The sequence below is a fragment of the Crinia signifera genome, chromosome 9, assembly GCF_055691185.1.
Source record: "Crinia signifera chromosome 9, ASM5569118v1, whole genome shotgun sequence".
Taxonomy (NCBI): domain Eukaryota; kingdom Metazoa; phylum Chordata; class Amphibia; order Anura; family Myobatrachidae; genus Crinia; species Crinia signifera.
In genome coordinates, this window is record NC_139225.1 from 16,979,220 (window position 1) to 16,985,428 (window position 6,209).

Sequence of the window (6,209 nt, forward strand, 5' to 3'; positions counted from 1 at the left end):
TGGCAGGTCCTCCCCTGTCTGTGGAGGCATGTCTGGTTCCCCCCATTATGTAGTCCCTCGCAAGGGGGGGGGGGGGTACTGCAAACGCATGACACACTGCCAAATGCTGTATACTTTATCAGGCGTGTAACAAGACATGTTCAGTCTTCTTGTGTCTTGGCTAAATATAAACAGTATATATTGTACCGGTACCAGCGTAGTTATGACCGAGGGGGCCCATGTGCATAATAATTCTGACTATAGGAAGCTGGTTGTAATTGTCTGTACAACACCACTGCAGCTGAGCAGCTTCACGTAGTGGGCAGCCCGCCGTCCAATCCCTGCAGCCCACAGTACCTAGATCTGCTCAGCTGCAATGGTATCATACAGTTACAGACAGCTTCATGTTCCTACATAGCTTTGTTTTAAACACAAATGGCCTTATTTATTGCAGCTTCATCGATTATGCTTCTCCTTCCTGTAAAATATACAGCCGAGGCTATTAGTATTTACTCCTCACCCTCAGACAATCCATGTTTTCTGTATTTTCCTGAGTGAGTTTCTCCTGCAGGTCTCTCTCCCTCTCATCTGCCCCTGTAGGTCTCTCTCCTTCTCGTCTGTCCCTGCCGGTCTCTCTCCCTCTCACCTGCCCCTGTAGGTCTCTCTACCCCATGTCTGCCACTGCAGGTCTCTCTCTCCCTCATGTCTGCCCCGGCCTGCAGGTCTCTCCCTTGCATCTGCCCCTGCAGTTCTCCCTCCCTCACTTCTGCCCCTGTAGGTCTCTCTCCCCCACGTCTGCCACTGCAGGTCTCTCTCCCTCACGTCTGCCACTGCAGTTCCCTCTCTCCCTCATGTCTGCCCCGGCCTGCAGGTCTCTCTCCCTTACATCTGGCCCTGCAGTTCTACCTCCCTCAAGTCTGCCCCTGCAGGTCTCTCCACGTCTGCCCATGCAGGTCTCTCTCCCTGCTGCTGGATACCCCATCTGCATGTACTTGTGGGATGGCGCTGCCCGCGGTTCTCCTTGCAGAGAGGTCTGGGCTGTGTGCTGGTAATGTACGTGTAGGATGGTGCTGGCCGTGGTTCTCCTTGCAGAGAGGTCTGGGCTGTGTGCTAGTAATGTACATGTAGGATGGTGCTGGCGGTGGTTCTCCTTGCAGAGAGGCCTGGGCTGTGCTGGTAATGTACGTGTAGGATGGTGCTGGCCACGGTTCTCCTTGCAGAGAGGCCTGGGCTGTGTGCTGGTAATGTACCTGTAGGATGGTGCTGGCCGTGGTTCTCCTTGCAGAGAGGCCTGGGCTGTGTGCTGGTAATGTACGTGTAGGATGGTGCTGGCCGTGGTTCTCCTTGCAGAGAGGTCTGGGCTGTGTGCTGGTAATGTACGTGTAGGATGGTGCTGGCCGTGGTTCTCCTTGCAGAGAGGACTGGGCTGTGTGCTGGTAATGTACGTGTAGGATGGTGCTGGCCGCGGTTCTCCTTGCAGAGAGGCCTGGGCTGTGTGCTGGTAATGTACGTGTAGGATGGTGCTGGCCATGGTTCTCCTTGCAGAGAGGCCTGGGCTGTGTGCTGGTAATGTACGTGTAGAATGGTGCTGGCCGCGGTTCTCCTTGCAGAGAGGCCTGGGCTGTGTGCTGGTAATGTACCTGTAGGATGGTGCTGGCCGTGGTTCTCCTTGCAGAGAGGCCTGGGCTGTGTGCTGGTAATGTACGTGTAGGATGGTGCTGGCCGCGGTTCTGCTTGCAGAGAGGTCTGGGCTGTGTGCTGGTAATGTACGTGTAGGATGGTGCTGGCCGCGGTTCTCCTTGCAGAGAGGACTGGGCTGTGTGCTGGTAATGTACGGGTAGGATGGTGCTGGCCGTGGTTCTCCTTGCAGAGAGGCCTGGGCTGTGTGCTGGTAATGTACGTGTAGGATGGTGCTGGCCGTGGTTCTACTTGCAGAGAGGCCTGGGCTGTGTGCTGGTAATGTACGTGTAGGATGGTGCTGGCTGCGGTTCTCCTTGCAGAGAGGCCTGGGCTGTGTGCTGGTAATGTATGTGTAGGAAGGTGCTGGCCGTGGTTCTCCTTGCAGAGAGGCCTGGGCTGTGTGCTGGTAATGTACGTGTAGTATGGGGCTGGCCGCGGTTCTCCTTACAGAGAGGCCTGGGCTGTGTGCTGGTAATGTACGTGTAGGATGGTGCTGGCCGTGGTTCTCCTTGCAGAGAGGTCTGGGCTGTGTGCTGGTAATGTACGTGTAGGATGGTGCTGCCCGCGGTTCTCCTTACAGAGAGGCCTGGGCTGTGTGCTGGTAATGTACGTGTAGGATGGTGCTGGCCGCGGTTCTCCTTGCAGAGAGGCCTGGGCTGTGTGCTGGTAATGTACGTGTAGGATGGTGCTGGCCGTGGTTCTCCTTGCAGAGAGGCCTGGGCTGTGTGCTGGTAATGTAAGTGTAGGATGGTGCTGGCCGTGGTTCTACTTGCAGAGAGGCCTGGGCTGTGTGCTGGTAATGTACTTGTAGGATGGTGCTGGCCGTGGTTCTCCTTGCAGAGAGGCCTGGGCTGTGTGCTGGTAATGTACGTGTAGGATGGTGCTGCCCGCGGTTCTCCTTGCAGAGAGGCCTGGGCTGTGTGCTGGTAATGTACGTGTAGGATGGTGCTGGCCGCGGTTCTCCTTGCAGAGAGGCCTGGGCTGTGTGCTGGTAATGTACGTGTAGGATGGTGCTGGCCGCGGTTCTCCTTGCAGAGAGGCCTGGGCTGTGTGCTGGTAATGTACGTGTAGGATGGTGCTGGCCGTGGTTCTCCTTGCAGAGAGGCCTGGGCTGTGTGCTGGTAATGTACGTGTAGGATGGTGCTGGCCGTGGTTCTACTTGCAGAGAGGCCTGGGCTGTGTGCTGGTAATGTACGTGTAGGATGGTGCTGGCCGTGGTTCTCCTTGCAGAGAGGCCTGGGCTGTGTGCTTGTAATTATACGTGTAGGATGGTGCTGGCCGCGGTTCTCCTTGCAGAGAGGTCTGGGCTGTGTGCTGGTAATGTACGTGTAGGATGGTGCTGGCCGTGGTTCTCCTTGCAGAGAGGCCTGGGCTGTGTGCTGGTAATGTACGTGTAGGATGGTGCTGGCCGTTGTTCTACTTGCAGAGAGGCCTGGGCTGTGTGCTGGTAATGTACGTGTAGGATGGTGCTGCCCGCGGTTCTCCTTACAGAGAGGCCTGGGCTGTGCTGGTAATGTACGTGTAGGATGGTGCTGGCCGCGGTTCTCCTTGCAGAGAGGCCTGGGCTGTGTGCTGGTAATGTACGTGTAGGATGGTGCTGGCCGTGGTTCTCCTTGCAGAGAGGTCTGGGCTGTGTGCTGGTAATTTACCTGTAGGATGGTGCTGGCTGTGGTTCTCCTTGCAGAGAGGCCTGTGCTGTGTGCTGGTAGTGTACGTGTAGGATGGTGCTGGCCGTGGTTCTCCTTGCAGAGCGGCCTGGGCTGTGTGCTGGTAATGTACGTGTAGGATGGTGCTGGCCGTGGTTCTCCTTGCAGAGAGGTCTGGGCTGTGTGCTGGTAATTTACCTGTAGGATGGTGCTGGCTGTGGTTCTCCTTGCAGAGAGGCCTGGGCTGTGTGCTGGTAATGTACGTGTAGGATGGTGCTGGCCGTGGTTCTCCTTGCAGAGAGGCCCGGGCTGTGTGCTGGTAATGTACGTGTAGGATGGTGCTGGCAATGGTTCTCCTTGCAGAGAGGCCTGGGCTGTGTGCTGGTAATGTACGTGTAGGATGCTGCTGGCCGTGGTTCTCCTTGCAGAGAGGCCTGGGCTGTGTGCTGGTAATGTACGTGTAGGATGGTGCTGGCCGCGGTTCTCCATGCAGAGAGGCCTGGGCTGTGTGCTGGTAATGTACGTGTAGTATGGTGCTGGCCGTGGTTCTCCTTGCAGAGAGGCCTGGGCTGTGTGCTTGTAATTATACGTGTAGGATGGTGCTGGCCGTGGTTCTACTTGCAGAGAGGCCTGGGCTGTGTGCTGGTAATGTACGTGTAGGATGGTGCTGGCCGTGGGTTCTCCTTGCAGAGAGGCCTGGGCTGTGTGCTTGTAATTATACGTGTAGGATGGTGCTGGCCGCAGTTCTCCTTGCAGAGAGGCCTGGGCTGTGTGCTGGTAATGTACGTGTAGGATGGTGCTGGCCGTGGTTCTCCTTGCAGAGAGGTCTGGGCTGTGTGCTGGTAATGTACGTGTAGGATGGTGCTGGCTGCGGTTCTCCTTACAGAGAGGCCTGGGCTGTGCTGGTAATGTACGTGTAGGATGGTGCTGGCCGTGGTTCTCCTTGCAGAGAGGCCTGGGCTGTGTGCTGGTAATGTACATGTAGGATGGTGCTGGCGGTGGTTCTCCTTGCAGAGAGGCCTGGGCTGTGCTGGTAATGTACGTGTAGGATGGTGCTGGCCGCGGTTCTCCTTGCAGAGAGGCCTGGGCTGTGTGCTGGTAATGTACCTGTAGGATGGTGCTGGCCGTGGTTCTCCTTGCAGAGAGGCCTGGGCTGTGTGCTGGTAATGTACGTGTAGGATGGTGCTGGCCGTGGTTCTCCTTGCAGAGAGGTCTGGGCTGTGTGCTGGTAATGTACGTGTAGGATGGTGCTGGCCGTGGTTCTCCTTGCAGAGAGGACTGGGCTGTGTGCTGGTAATGTACGTGTAGGATGGTGCTGGCCGCGGTTCTCCTTGCAGAGAGGCCTGGGCTGTGTGCTGGTAATGTACGTGTAGGATGGTGCTGGCCATGGTTCTCCTTGCAGAGAGGCCTGGGCTGTGTGCTGGTAATGTACGTGTAGGATGGTGCTGCCCGCGGTTCTCCTTACAGAGAGGCCTGGGCTGTGCTGGTAATGTACGTGTAGGATGGTGCTGGCTGTGGTTCTCCTTGCAGAGAGGTCTGGGCTGTGTGGTGGTAATGTACGTGTAGGATGGTGCTGGCCGTGGTTCTCCTTGCAGAGAGGACTGGGCTGTGTGCTGGTAATGTACGTGTAGGATGGTGCTGGCCGCGGTTCTCCTTGCAGAGAGGCCTGGGCTGTGTGCTGGTAATGTACGTGTAGGATGGTGCTGGCCGCGGTTCTCCTTGCAGAGAGGTCTGGGCTGTGTGGTGGTAATGTACGTGTAGGATGGTGCTGGCCGTGGTTCTCCTTGCAGAGAGGACTGGGCTGTGTGCTGGTAATGAACGTGTAGGATGGTGCTGGCCGTGGTTCTCCTTGCAGAGAGGCCTGGGCTGTGTGCTGGTAATAATGTACGTGTAGGATGGTGCTGGCTGTGGTTCTCCTTGCAGAGAGGCCTGGGCTGTGCTGGTAATGTACGTGTAGGATGGTGCTGGCTGTGGTTCTCCTTGCAGAGAGGCCTGGGCTGTGTGCTGGTAATGTACGTGTAGGATGGTGCTGGCCGTGGTTCTCCTTGCAGAGAGGCCTGGGCTGTGCTGGTAATGTACGTGTAGGATGGTGCTGGCCGTGGTTCTCCTTGCAGAGAGGCCTGGGCTGTGTGCTGGTAATGTACGTGTAGGATGGTGCTGGCCGTGGTTCTCCTTGCAGAGAGGCCTGGGCTGTGTGCTGGTAATGTACGTGTAGGATGGTGCTGGCCGTGGTTCTCCTTGCAGAGAGGCCTGGGCTGTGTGATGGTAATGTACGTGTAGGATGGTGCTGGCCGTGGTTCTCCTTGCAGAGAGGCCTGGGCTGTGTGCTGGTAATGTACGTGTAGGATGGTGCTGACCGTGGTTCTCCTTGCAGAGAGGACTGGGCTGTGTGCTGGTAATGTACGTGTAGGATGGTGCTGGCTGTGGTTCTCCTTGCAGAGAGGTCTGGGCTGTGTGTTGGTAATGTACGTGTAGGATGGTGCTGGCCGTGGTTCTCCTTGCAGAGAGGCCTGGGCTGGCAGCCAGCATCCGGCAGACTGAGGTCACACTTGTCAGGCTGGGTGTGTCCCGCTGCATCTCTGCTCTGGCTGCAGAAACCTTGGACAGCTAATCTGGGTCAGCAGTAATGTCTCTATTAGCAAGCAGCGATCACCGTGAGAAACCAGCCTGCCGCCTCCTGTGCGTGCACACTGCTCTGCCGCCCGTCGTCATTGTCACAGCTTCTCACAGGGGACGGTCCTAAGCACAGGGAGCTGCAGGGGCAAATTCAGGATTTCTGGAGGGGGTGTTTCTAAATATTTTATTTTGGAGCGATTATCAGCAGCCCATGAAGTAGGCAGAATAATAATGTAACAAGGTATAGCCTGCCCCAAAGTGTAATGTACAGTATGCAGCCCTACCAAC